The following is a 15,064-nucleotide window of genomic DNA, read 5'->3' on the forward strand; positions in this document are numbered from 1 at the left end:
ACAAGTAAAATCCTCTTTTAAATCAAAAGATGGAATCTCAACCAAAAGGCCATTGGAAATGTTACATATTGATCTTTTTGGTCCTACTAGAACTCAAAGTTTGGGAGGTAAACACTATGGTCTTGTGGTGGTTGATGATTACTCTAGATTTGGTTGGGTACTTTTCCTTGCTTATAAGAATGATGCATTTTATGCCTTTTCCACCCTTTGTAAGAAAATACAAAATGAAAAAGATTTGAAAATTGCCCATTTGAGAAGTGATCATGGAAGAGAATTTGAAAATCAAGATTTTGAAAAATTCTGTGATGACTTAGGGATTTCTCACAATTTTTCATGCCCTAGAACCCCCCAACAAAATGGGGTGGTTGAAAGAAGGAATCGTAGCCTTCAAGAAATGACAAGGGCCATGCTATGTGAGAATGAAATTCCTAAATTTTTGTGGGCTGAAGCTGTGAACACAGCATGTTATATTTTGAATAGAACAATCATTAGGAAAGGATTAAAGAAAACCCCTTATGAGCTATGGAAAAGAACCCCTCCAAATCTTAAGTACTTTCATGTTTTTGGATGCAAATGCTTTGTACTTAATAATAAAGAAAATCTTGGAAAATTTGATCCAAAATCCTATGAAGGAATGTTTGTTGGATATTCCACCACAAGCAAGGCTTATAGAATTTATCTCAAGGAACATAGGACAATAGAGGAATCCATACATGTTACTTTTTGTGATTCTAACTTAATTCCCAGTACTGTGATAGATAATGATTCAGATGGAGAAGGAGCTGGAACAAGCAAAGAAAATCCCAAATCTGTCCAAAATGAAGAATCTGCCAGTCCAGTTTTGTCTCATCAGATTGAAGGAGAAACTCCCGATTTGTCTCCTGAGCAGGGACGAGAAACTGAAACAGTGAGACCACCAGAAGTTCATCAAAACTCAACACCTGTCCTGAAGCCTAGAGAATGGAAGTCTATGAAGGGCTATCCTCATGACTTCATCATTGGTGATCCCTCTCAAGGAGTAACAACAAGATCATCCACCAAAAGGCCAACCGAACCTAGCAATCTTGCTCTCTTATCACAAATAGAGCCCAACAATGTCAAACAAGCTCTTGAGGATCCATCATGGGTCAAAGCAATGCAAGAGGAGCTTGCTCAATTTGACAAGAATAAGGTTTGGACACTAGTACCTCATCCGGATGGTAAGAAGGTAACGGGTACTAAATGGGTTTTTAAAAATAAACTTGGTGAGGATGGACAAGTTGTTCGTAACAAGGCTAGATTAGTGGCCCAAGGTTACGATCAAGAAGAGGGTATTGATTTTGATGAGTCTTTTGCTCCGGTAGCTAGAATGGAAGCAATTAGGTTGCTTCTTGCCTATGCTGCCCATAAGGGTTTCAAAATGTTTCAAATGGATGTTAAGTGTGCTTTCCTTAATGGTTTTATTGATAGGGAAGTGTATGTGGCTCAACCCCCCGGTTTTGAACATAAAGAATTTCCAAATCATGTTTTTAAATTAACTAAGGCTCTTTATGGTCTTAGACAAGCTCCAAGAGCTTGGTATGAGAGGCTTAGTGCCTTTTTGTTGGAAAATCATTTTCAAAGGGGAACCACCGACACTACCTTGTTCATTAAAACATCTAATGATGATATCCTTCTTGTTCAAGTTTATGTTGATGACATTGTATTTGGTTCGGCCAATGTTTCCTTGTGTGAAGAGTTTGGAAAACTCATGACTAGTGAGTTTGAGATGAGTTTAATGGGAGAGCTTACTTTCTTTCTTGGCCTCCAAATTAAGCAAACTCCTAGTGGTATTTTTATTCATCAAGGAAAGTATGCAAAAGAACTTATCAAAAAGTTTGGCCTAGAAAATTCCAAATCAATGGGCACTCCTATGCATCCCAATACTAAACTTGAAAAGGATGATGAGGGCCAAGATGTGGATGAAACAAGGTATAGAGGAATGATAGGTTCACTCATGTACCTTACCTCCTCTAGACCTGATATAGTCCAAAGTGTGGGTGTATGTTCAAGGTTTCAATCACATCCAAAAGAATCCCACCTTACGGCTGTTAAACGCATCATTAGATACATTAAGGGAACTTGTAATTATGGATTATGGTATCCTAAATCTGATGACTTTTGTGCAGTAGGTTTTTGTGATGCAGATTATGCGGGAGATCGGGTGGATAGGAGGAGCACCTCAGGCATGTGTTGCTTCCTTGGAAGCTCACTCAACATGTGGTCAAGCAAGAAACAAGCCACAGTGGCTCTATCCACTGCTGAAGCCGAATATGTTTCCGCATCTGTTTGTTGCTCACAATTAATTTGGTTAAAGACACAATTGGAAGATTACAAATTAAAAATCAATAGTATACCTTTATTTTGTGATAATATGAGTGCTATAAACATTTCAAAAAATCCTGTTCTGCACTCAAGAACTAAGCACATTGAGATAAAATATCATTTCATTAGGGAACATGTGCAAAAGGGTACTATTGATATTCAATTTGTAAAATCTGAAGACCAAATTGCTGATATTTTTACAAAACCCCTCTGTGAAGACAGATTCTGTACCTTGAGAAAAAGTTTGGGAATGTTTAATTTAAGTTTCATTGAAAATCTGTGAATTTGTGACTCTGTTCTGTTTTGCTCGTAGGTTTGGACGAGATACAAATAAATGGCACAATGGAAGAGCTGTGGTCAAGGGGGAGGCAACGCAGAATTCAAAATTTCATGACCCCACCATAACAGTTTGTTAGTCTCCCATTTTGTTTGAAAAATAAATCCACAAAATCTTTTGACTGTCTTATCATATCTTTTGGAAGAAGCATAGGTCAAATCAAATCCCTCTTTTTCAACTAATCCCTTGATATAAGGAAACCATCTTTTCAAACTCTTGGAAACCACCCTGGTCATTAATTACCCACCTTGTGCATTAACTATCTCATATTCTCCTTTCATTCTACATCTATTCCATCCATCTTCTCTCACACAATTCGATTCAATTCACTCTCTCATCCTCTACCCTTTCAATCTCCTTATCATGAACAAAAAGGACACACCCAAAAAGAGCACTCAGAAGTGTAAAGGCATTGCTTTGAATGCCACCAAGGAGCCAGTAAATTTGGAGTCATGGGATTTCAAGAAAAGGTTTCATAAGCCACATTCCCACTATGATCCATCTAGGTTCAACTCATGTGCTTCATATGAATTCCACAATGAAGTTCTGAAAGAACGCGATCTCTGTGCTACTTATCTAGTCAGCCTAGACTCACTCTCCAACAAAGGGATCAATGTCTCCTCTCTGTTTGATGATCTTCAATGGACCCCTCTACTTCACATCCGGAAGCCAGTTTACCCATGTTTAGTCCGTGAGTTCTACGCGAACATGAGACTTATTGATGGCACAATCCACTCATATGTGAAAAAGAGTCATATCACTCTTGATACTGGAACCATAGGGATGGCCCTAGGTTACAAAGAAGAAGGACCAAGAACATACATGTCTAAGAAATGGGATTTACAGGTTGGAATCACCTACCAGATGGCTTTAAATCATACCTGCGAAGGTCTCTCCAAAATGGATGGTACGGCATCAACTCTCAGAGAACTTGGTCCCGATAAGACAATTCTTCTTTATAAGATCATATCTCATGTTCTCATACCACAAAGTGGTCCACGCCATCGGATAACAGTGTCTGACTTTTTTGTTCTTTTTGCTCTCGTTACTTCATCTCAAATATCATTTGCATACCTTATGATAAGGCACATGTGGAAATCTGTCAAGAGTTCAAAAGGGCCTAATCTTCCATATGGGATGTTTCTCACCTGCATCTTTGAATATTTTAGAGTGGATCTAACAAATGAAGATGTTGAGGATAAGGTTTCAATCATAAAGGGAGAAGGAGATGGTAACAAGAATGCTGATTCTAAATCAGGAGTACAATCTATCTGATGTCTTATGTGAATTTTGGTGTTGTTTGGTTCATGTTTGAACTTCGAATCGATAGTATCGATACTGTGATATACTTTTACAACTTTATCTTGAATATTTTGTTATGTTTATCATGGTTGTGCAGGTGCCCCTTTGATGACAAAAGGGGGAGGAAATTTAGGTTCCAAAATTGAAATTGGAACGAAACAGGGGCTGGAAACTGGAAAAACAGGGGCTGAAATTTTCACTTTTGAAAATTTATGATCACCCTTGTTCAAAGAATGCATGTTGATTGCATATGATCATTGTTGTTTGAACTGCATTTGTTTGTCATGATTGGTCTATTTTGGCATTTGGTTTATAATGATGATTGATTTATTTTGTTGCCATGGCTGTTGATTCATTGATAAACCTGTTGGTTGAAAAATTTATTTTTGGCAGTTCCTTTAATTGTGTAACATATCAAAACTGCCTTGTTTTGTTTCTTCAAATATTTTTCATCATATTGTTTTGCTCTGATATTCTAAACAGGAAAATGTTTGAAAAATATTTGGATAGCTTTGTGTTGTATGGATTTGTTTGAGCAGTAAATCAGCTTTGTATGGATAGCAGTTGGGCGTTTAACGCCCAGTCTGGCACCATTCTGGGCGTTTAACGCCAGAAAGGGGCACCAGACTGGCGTTAAACGCCAGGAAAGGGCAAGAACCTGGCGTTAAACGCCAGAAAGGGGCACCAGCTCGGCGTTTAACGCCAGAATTGGCTCAAAACGTGATGATGAGTTTGGAAAACTCTAAACCAAATTAATGATGATCAAACATTATTAACAGCAAAATTATTAAGCTAATTTTGATTAATGTGTTGATTAAAATAATTTTGTTGTGCAGATTTTGTTTGGGCCGAAACAAAAGAAAATTGACAAAGCCCAACTGTTGCATTATTAATTCAGCTTTGTGTTTGTAAACAAAGCTAGTCATAATTGGGCCAGAATAAAATGTTGCAAGCCCAAACAAATGCTTTCTTGTTTGCTTCCTATGCTTGATCCGCTACACAATTTTATCAGGAAAGCAAATGCTTACCAAATGGGCCAGCTTTTATCATATTATCACAAGCCCAAATTATACTAAAGAGAATAGGTTCCATGCTTGGTCCGAAATAAAAGAAAAATGAAAGCATAGTGCTTCCAACGGAACCAAGCTCTAACAAAGTGATGGATTTCAAAATCTATTACATTGTTAATTAATGCATGGGGAACATGAGAGAGAAAATACAGCTGAATTGATTGATGGGTGTTATGTCAAACACGCCACTCTATAGGGAAGTAAAAGCAAGCTATTACAAATTAATGCTTTAACCACTCTACATTGCTTTTCCTTCAGATTCTTTATTTCTCTCTCATCTCTTTCTTCTTCTCTATTCGGTTCTTGTCCAGGAAACAATGGAAGAAATATTCTTCAACACCGAAAGGAAGATGTTGCATGCGCCTAAGACCATCAAGCTACTGATGGCAAGAAAACATACCAAAAGAAAGATGAGCTGTGGCTAAGATGCTTACCAAATGCGGTTAGATTTGATGAAGCTATCTTGAGCCTTTCATGCTCAAAAAGGAAAGAAGAAAATTCGGCCAAGAGGAGAGATTCTTGAAGCATGGCTTGTCTTCGATTCTGATCAACCACCACAGGGAGTAGCTAGAGTGGCAAAGTGATGGTTGGAGGCAGAGATTGAAGCAGATGAAGTCATCATCATCATGAGGCATCAAGGGCCAGAAATCCATCTTGGAGAGGAAGCCAAGGATGGAGAGCCCGGATTGATGAAGGGTGATGATCAAGAAAGGACTAGAGGTAATTGCATGTTGGGTTTAGCATGATTATCTCTTCTCTCTCTATGTGGCCGAACCGGTTTGTTGAAGGAGGAAGAAAGTTGGTTCGGTTTTGGCTTCAAGTGTGGAGGCTTTCCTATTTCTTTAAAAAGGGGGAACCACCACTGTTTGAAGCAAAGGAGAAAATTTGAGAGTGCAAGGCACAGAGTTCTCAGAGCTACCTGAGCTAACAGTTTCTCTTCTCCTTCAATGTATTCTGTTTTGTAATTTTTCTGTTTAATTTTGTCATGTCTTGAGTCTCATGGTAAAAGGCAAACAGTGAGGTTTGTAATGAAAAAGCCATAGAACGGAAAAAGGCAGAGAGTGCAAAATTAAAAGAAAAAGCCATAGATGTCTTAGAGGTCCTTTGTTCATCTATGTTGTGTATCATGATTCTGTGGGAATCCCCTTGTAAGTTGGGTTAGCACTTTACAAGTTATAATCAGATTGATTATAGTGAAATTCCATCATGTTTGTGATGGAGACTGGATGTAGGCTGCACTGCACTTAGCAGCCGAACCAGGATACATCTTGGTGCAATCTTCTTCTCCTTCTACTCCATTTCTGTTTTCAACTACACAGGAGCAAAAGCCAGAATTATCTCGTGCCAAGTGACGAGACAAAACAAAAAGTCTCGTGGCAAGGAACGAGACAAAACTGAGTTGCTCGTGTCCAGTGACGAGCAAAAACCGAAAAGTCTCTTCTGAAGGTCAGCAAGTGTTTTCTCGAAAAAGGGGGCTAAGATTCAACCCCCCCTTCTCTTAGCCACTGAAACCATCACGTGATTTTGCATGCCATTTGGTGCAGGGATGACTTTTCCTTGACACCTCAGGATCTGTGGACCCCACAGAATCCCCACCAACCCCACCACCCTCTCTCTTCTTCACCCATTCACCAATCACCTCAATACCTCTTCCCCAAAAACCCTTCACCTATCAAATCCCATCTTTCTCTTCACCACTCACATCCATCCTTCATAAAACCCCACCTACCTCACCCTTCAAATTCAAACCACTTTCCCACCCAAACCCACCCTTACATGACCGAACCATAAGCCCCCCTCTCCTATATAAACCCCTCTTCACTCCTTCATTTTCACACAACCCAAACACCACTTCTCCCCCTCTTTGGCTGAACACAAAGCCATTCCCTTCTTCCTCATTTCTTCTTCTTCTACTCTCTTCTTTCTTCTTTTGCTCGAGGACGAGCAAACCTTTTAAGTTTGGTGTGGTAAAAGCATCGCTTTTTGTTTTTCCATAACCATTTATGGCATCCAAGGCCGGAGAAACCTATAGAAAGAGGAAAGGGAAGGCAAAAGCTTCCACCTCCGAGTCATGGGAGATGGAGAGATTCATCTCAAGGGTGCATCAAGACAACTTCTATGAAGTTGTGGCCTTGAAGAAGGTGATCCCCGAGGTCCCTTTTTCACTCAAAAAGAGTGAATATCCGGAGATCCGACATGAGATCTGAAGAAGAGGTTGGGAAGTTCTCACCAACCCCATTCAACAAGTCGGAATCTTAATGGTTCAAGAGTTCTATGCCAATGCATGGATCACCAAGAACCATGACCAAAGTATGAACCTGGACCCAAATAATTGGCTTACTATGGTTCGGGGGAAATACTTGGATTTTAGTCCGGAAAATGTAAGGTTGGCATTCAACTTGCCTATGATGCAAGGAGATGAACATCCTTACACTAGAAGGGTCAACTATGATCAAAGGTTGGACCAAGTCCTCACTGACATTTGTGAAGAGGGCGCCCAATGGAAGAGAGATTCAAGAGGGAAGCCGATTCAACTAAGAAGGCATGACCTCAAGCCTGTGGCTAGAGGATGGTTGGAGTTTATCCAACGCTCAATCATTCCCACTAGCAACCGGTCTGAAGTTACTCTAGACCGGGCCATCATGATCCATAGCATCATGATTGGAGAAGAAGTGGAAGTTCATGAGGTTATAGCCCAAGAACTCTATAAGGTGGCGGACAAGTCCTCTACCTTATCAAGGTTAGGCTTTCCTCATCTCATTTGTCACATCTGTTATTCAGTAGGAGTTGACATAGAGGGAGACATCCCCATTGATGAGGACAAGCCCATTACTAAAAAGAGGATGGAGCAAACAAGAGACCCTTCTCATCATGAGATCCCTGAGATGCCTCAAGGGATGCATTTTCCTCCACAAGACTATTGGGAGCAAATTAACACCTCCCTAGGAGAATTGAGTTCCAACATGGGACAACTAAGGGTGGAGCATCAAGAACACTCCATCATCCTCCATGAAATTAGAGAAGATCAAAGAATCATGAGAGAGGAGCAACAAAGACAAGGAAGAGACATTGAGGAGCTCAAGCACTCCATAAGACCTTCAAGAGGAAGAACAAGCCGCCATCACTAAGGTGGACCCGTTCTTTAATCTCCTTGTTCTTTATTTTCTTGTTTTTTCGAAAAATTATGCTTTATGTTTGTCCATGTTTGTATCTTATGATCATTAGTGTCTTAGTGTCTATGCCTTAAAGTTATGAATTTCCTATGAATCCATCACCTTTCTTAAATGAAAACTGTTTTTATCACAAAAGAACAAGAAGTACAGGATTTCGAATTCATCTTTAAAACTAGCTTAATTAGTTTGATGTGGTGACAATACTTTTTGTTTTCTGAATGTATGCTTGAACAGTGCATATGTCTTTTGAATTTGTTGTTCATGAATGTTAAAATTGTTGGCTCTTGAAAGAATGATGAAAAAGGAGACATGTTACTGAGGATCTGAAAAATCATAAAAAAAAATGATTCTTGAAGCAAGAAAAAGCAGTGAATACCAAAAAAAAAAGAAAAAAAAAAGAGAGAGACGAAAAAAGAAAAGAAAGAGAAAAAGAAAGAAAAAGAAAGAAAGAAAGTTGTGATCCAAGGCAAAAAGAGTGTGCTTAAGAACCCTGGACACCTCTAATTGGGGACTCTAGCAAAGCTGAGTCACAATCTGAAAAGGTTCACCCAATTATGTGTCTGTGGCATGTATGTATCCGGTGGTAATACTGGAAGATAGAGTGCTTTGGGCCACGGCCAAGACTCAATAAGTAGCTGTGTTCAAGAATCATCATACTTAACTAGGAGAATCAATAACACTATCTGGATTCTGAGTTCCTAAAGAAGCCAATCATTCTGAATTTCAAAGGATAAAGTGAGATGCCAAAACTGTTCGGAGGCAAAAAGCTACTAGTCCCGCTCATCTAATTTGGAGCTAAGTTTCATTGATAATTTGGAGTCTATAGTATATTCTCTTCTTTTTATCTTATTTGATTTTCAGTTGCTTGGGGACAAGCAACAATTTAAGTTTGGTGTTGTGATGAGCGGATAATTTGTACGCTTTTTGGCATTGTTTTTAGTATGTTTCTAGTAGGATTTAGTTAGTTTTTAGTATATTTTTATTAGTTTTTAGTTAAAATTCACTTTTCTGGACTTTACTATGAGTTTGTATGTTTTTCTGTGATTTCAGGTATTTTTTGGCTGAAATTGAGGGACCTGAGCAAAAATCTGATTCAGAGACTGAAAAGGACTGCAGATGCTGTTGGATTCTGACCTCCCTGCACTCGAAGTGGATTTTCTGGAGCTACAGAAGCCCAATTGGCGCGCTCTCAACGGCGTTGGAAAGTAGACATCCTGGGCTTTCCAACAATATATGATAGTCCATACTTTGCCCAAGATTTGATGGCCCAAACCGGCGTTCAAAGTCACCTTCAGAATTCCCAGCGTTAAACGCCGGAACTGGCACCAAAATGGGAGTTAAACGCCCAAACTAGCACAAAAGCTGGCGTTTAACTCCAAGAAGAGTCTCTACACGAAAAATGCTTCATTGCTCAGCCCAAGCACACACCAAGTGGGCCCAGAAGTGGATTTTTATGTCTTTTACTCATCTTTGTAATCCTTAGGCTACTAGTTCCCTATAAGTAGGACCTTTTATTATTGTATTTTCATCTTGGTTCTTCTGGTTCCCTCTCTGGGGCCGAAACCAATGATCACTTTTGTTCTTATGTATTTTCAACGGTGGAGTTTCTACACACCATAGATTAAGGTGTGGAGCTCTGCTGTACCTCGAGTATTAATGCAATTACTATTGTTCTTCTATTCAATTCTGCTTGTTCTTATTCCAAGATATCACTTGTTCTTCAACTTGATGAATGTGATGATCCGTGACACTCATCATCATTCTCACCTATGAACGTGTGACTGACAACCACCTCCGTTCTACCTTAGATTGGGTGAATATCTCTTGGATTCCTGATACACGATGCATGGTTGATCGCCTGACAACCGAGCGCTCGCCTGACAAACGAGCCAGCCATTCCGTGAGATCAGAGTCTTCGTGGTATAGGCAAGAACTGATGGCGGCATTCAAGAGAATTCGGAAGGTCTAACCTTGTCTGTGGTATTCTGAGTAGGATTCAATGATTGAATGACTGTGACGTGCTTCAAACTCCTGAGGGCGGGGTGTTAGTGACAGACGCAAAAGAATCAATGGATTCTATTCCGGCCTGATCGAGAACCGACAGATGGATAGCCGTGCCGTGACAGGGTACGTTAAACATTTCCACTGAGAGGATGGGAGGTAGCCACTGACAACGGTGAAACCCTTGCATAAGCTTGCCATGGAAAGGAGTAAGAAGGATTAGATGAAGACAGTAGGAAAGCAGAGAGACGGAAGGAAAAGCATCTTCATACGCTTATCTGAAGCTCTCATCAATGATATACATAAGTATCTCTATCTTTATCTTTATGTTTTATTCATATATCATCCATACCCATTTGAGTCTGCCTGACTAAGATTTACAAGGTGACCATAGCTTGCTTCATACCGACAATCTCCGTGGGATCGACCCTTACTCGCGTAAGGTTTATTACTTGGACGACCCAGTGCACTTGCTGGTTAGTTGTGCGAAGTTGTAGTGATCACGATTTCGCACACCAGTATTCCGAGTAGGATTCTGGGATTGAATGACTGTGACGAGCTTCAAACTCCTGAAGGCTGGGCATGATGACAAACGCAAAAGAATCAAGGGATTCTATTCCAACCTGATTGAGAACCGACAGATGATTAGCTGTGCTGTGACAGAGCATAGGACCATTTTCACTGAGAGGATGGGATGTAGCCATTGACAACGGTGATGCCCTACATACAGCTTGCCATGGAAAGAAGTAAGAAGGATTGGATGAATGCAATAAGAAAGTAAAGATCCAAGAGGAGTACAGCATCTCCATATGCCTATCTGAAATTCCCACTATTGATTTACGTAAGTATTTCTATCCCTTTTTATTTTATTTATCTTTATTTATCCCATCTAATCACATTTGATTTTATGATTCCACTTAACTGGGATTTACAAGATGACCATAGCTTGCTTCATACCAACAATCTCCGTGGGATCGACCCTTACTCACGTAAGGTATTACTTGGACGACCCAGTGCACTTGCTGGTTAGTTGAACGGAGTTGTGAAAACAACCGATGCTATAATAATGATTTCATACAATTACAAAGGAACATGGATCACAATTTCGTCCACCAATCTCTCTAAGACTTTTTCAAGGTTACCTAAGCAATGCTCAAATGAATCACCGTACACACTAAAGTCGTCCATGAAAACTTCCATACATTGCTCTAGAAATTCCGCAAATAAGCTCATCATGCATCTTTGAAACATTGCCGGTGCATTGCGTAGGCCAAATGGCATACGCTTGTAAGCATACGTTCCAAAGGGGCAAGTAAATGTGGTTTTTTCTTGGTCCTCTAGAGCAATGTGAATTTGGAAGTAACCGGAGTAACCATCAAGAAAGCAATAATATGATTTACCGGCTAATCGATCAAGCATTTGATCAATGAATGGTAGTGGGAAGTGATCTTTTCTTGTGGCCGCATTTAACCTTCGGTAGTCTATTGATGAGCGGATAATTTGTACGCTTTTTGGCATTGTTTTTAGTATGTTTTTGGTAGTTTTAGTTAGGTTCTTAGTATATTTTTATTAGTTTTTAGTTAAAATTCACTTTTCTGGACTTTACTATGACTTTGTGTGTTTTTCTGTGATTTCAGGTATTTTCTGGCTGAAATTGAGGGATCTGAGCAAAAATCTGATCCAGAGACTCAAAAGGACTGCAGATGCTGTTGGATTCTGACCTCCCTGCACTCGAAGTGGATTTTCTGGAGCTACAGAAGCCCAATTGGCGCGCTCTCAACGGCGTTGGAAAGTAGACATCCTGGGCTTTCCAGCAATATATGATAGTTCATACTTTGCCCAAGATTTGATGGCCCAAACCGGCGTTCAATGTCACCTCAAGAAATTCCAGCGTTAAACGCCGGAACTGGCACCTAATTGGGAGTTAAACGCCCAAACTGGCATAAAAGCTGGCGTTTAACTCCAAGAAGAGTCTCTACACGAAAATGCTTCATTGCTCAGCCCAAGCACACACCAAGTGGGCCCGGAAGTGGATTTTTATGTCATTTACTCACCTTTGTACACCTTAGGCTACTAGTTTTCTATATATAGAACCTTTTACTATTGTATTTTCATCTTTGGATTGTTTTTGATCCTTTGATCATCTTTGGACATCTAGTTCTTAGATCAGATCTTGGTTCTTCTGGTTCCCTCTCTGGGGCCGAAACCAATGATCACTTTTGTTCTTATGTATTTTCAACGGTGGAGTTTCTACACACCATAGATTAAGGTGTGGAGCTCTGCTGTACCTCGAGTATTAATGCAATTACTACTGTTCTTCCATTCAATTCCGCTTGTTCTTGTTCTAAGATATCACTTGTTCTTCAACTTGATGAATGTGATGACCCGTGACACTCATCATCATTCTCACCTATGAACAAGGTGACTGACAACCATTCTTGTTCTACAAGCAACCAAGGCTCTAGTGAATATCTCTTGGATTCTTTAATCGGAATCTTCGTGGTATAGGCAGGACTTGATGGCGGCATTCAAGAGAATCCGGAAGGTCTAAACCTTGTCTGTGGTATTCTGAGTAGGATTCAATGATTGAATGACTGTGACGTGCTTCAAACCTGTAACCTACTGGGCGTTAGTGACAGACGCAAAAGAGGGATTCTATTCCGGTAGGGGAGGGAACCAAACCGGTGATTGGCAGTACTGTGACAGAGTGCGTGCATTAGCTTTCACTGCGAGGATGGGAGGTAGCCATTGACAACGGTGAAACCCTACACGAGCTTGCCATGGAAAGGAGTAAGAAGGATTGGATGAAGACAGTAGGAAAGCAGAGAGACGGAAGGGAAGGCATCTTCACACGCTTGTCTGAAGCTCTTACACCAATGATATACATAAGTATCTCTATCTTTATCTTTTATGTTATTTTCGTTCATCACCATATCCATTTGAGTCTGCCTGACTGAGACTTACAAGATGACCATAGCTTGCTTCATACCACCAATCTCCGTGGGATCGACCCTTACTCACGTAAGGTATTACTTGGACGACCCAGTGCACTTGCTGGTTAGTTGTGCGAAGTTGTAGTGATCACAATTTCGTGCACCAAGTTTTTGGCGCCGTTGCCGGGGATTGTTCAAGTTTTGAGCAAGCTTTTGGTAACAATGCCTGGGATTGTTCTAGTTTGGACAACTGACGGTTCATCTTGTTGCTTAGATTAGGTATTTATTTTTTTTTCGAAATTCTTGAAGATGAATTCTAGAGTTTCATGATGATTTGTTGAAATCTGGCTGGCTGAGAAGCCATGTCTAATCTGATTGGACCGAGGTTTCAACTTATCACCACAAGAGCTTGTTGATTTTCATCAATTTTGCTTTTGGAGCAGTGATCTGCTAAGGCTTGGCTGACCTTTGGTCATGTCTAGTGTTTTGGACCGAAGCTTTCCTTGAAAGCTTGGCTGGCTGTGAAGCCATGTCTAATTCCTGGACCGGAGTCTTAGACTAGCATTGCACTGATTCCTGGAATTCTCATTGAGAAATTTGATATCTTTTCCCACTTAATTTTCGAAAAACACAAAAAAAAAAAAATTTTGCAAATTCATAAAAACAAAAAAAAAAAATTTTTTTCAAGAAACATCAAATATTTTCTTTTTCTTCCTGTTTCTTGCTTGAGTCTAGTGTCTCATCTTAAGTTTGGTGTCAAATGCATGTTTTTGTTACATTTTTCGAATCCATGCATATATTTCTTGTTTTGATCTTTAAATTCTATTGACTTGAGTGTTCATGTGTCTCATATAGTGTCAGTAGCACACAAACTGCTAAGTTTGGTGTCTTGCATGCATTGTTAATTGATTCTTGTTGCATTTTGATTATAAAAAAAAAAAATCCAAAAATATTTTTAATTTGTGTCTTTTCAAGTCAATGATACAAAGAATTGAAGATTCAGAACATACTGCAGAGGAATTATACAAAAAAAGCTGAGCATTCAAAAATGCCCAGTGAAGAAGGCAGACTGGCGTTTAAACGCCAGCCAGGGTACCTGGTTGGGCGTTTAACGCCCAAAAAGGTAGCATTTTGGGCGTTAAACGCCAGAATGTGCACCATTCTGGGCGTTTAACGCCAGGATGGCACAAGGGGAAGATTTTGTTTTTCAAATCAATTTTTTTCAAGTTTTCAAAGTTTTTCAAAATCAAATCTTTTTCAAATCATATCTTTTCAATCAAATGTTTTCAAAATCAATTTCTTTCCTTTTTCAAAGATACTTACTAATAATTAATGATTTGATTGAACATTTTTTGCCTTTTCTGTTAAGGAAGGTTTTATGTTTGAATCATATCTTTTCTTGTTAGGCAAGTCATTAATTCTTAAAAAATCATATCTTTTAAAATTGTTTTCAAATCATATCTTTTTAAAATTGTTTTCAAATCATATCTTCTCAATCACATCTTTTTAAAACCAATCATATCTTTTTAATCACATCTTTTTCAAAATAGTTTTCAATCAAATCTTTTTAATTTCTAATGTCAAAATCTTTTTCAAAAATCACTTTACTTCTTTCCTACTTTTGTTTTCGAAAATCAATTAGTGTTTTTCAAAAATTTTTCAAAATCTTTTACTTAATTTTCGAAAATTACTTCCCTTCTTCTTAATGCCAAATTCGAACTCCATCTTCTTTGATAAGTTCGAATTTTCTACTTCTGTCTTCTATTTCTCTTCTTCCTCTGACACCTCAAGGAATCTCTATACTGTGACATAGAGGATTCCATATTTTCTTGTTCTCTTCTCTTTCATATGAGCAGGAACAAAGACAAAGGCATTCTTGTTGAAGCTGACCCTGAACCTGAAAGG

This window comes from Arachis stenosperma, chromosome 10 (assembly GCF_014773155.1).
Source record: "Arachis stenosperma cultivar V10309 chromosome 10, arast.V10309.gnm1.PFL2, whole genome shotgun sequence".
In the NCBI taxonomy this organism is placed as follows: Eukaryota; Viridiplantae; Streptophyta; class Magnoliopsida; order Fabales; family Fabaceae; genus Arachis; species Arachis stenosperma.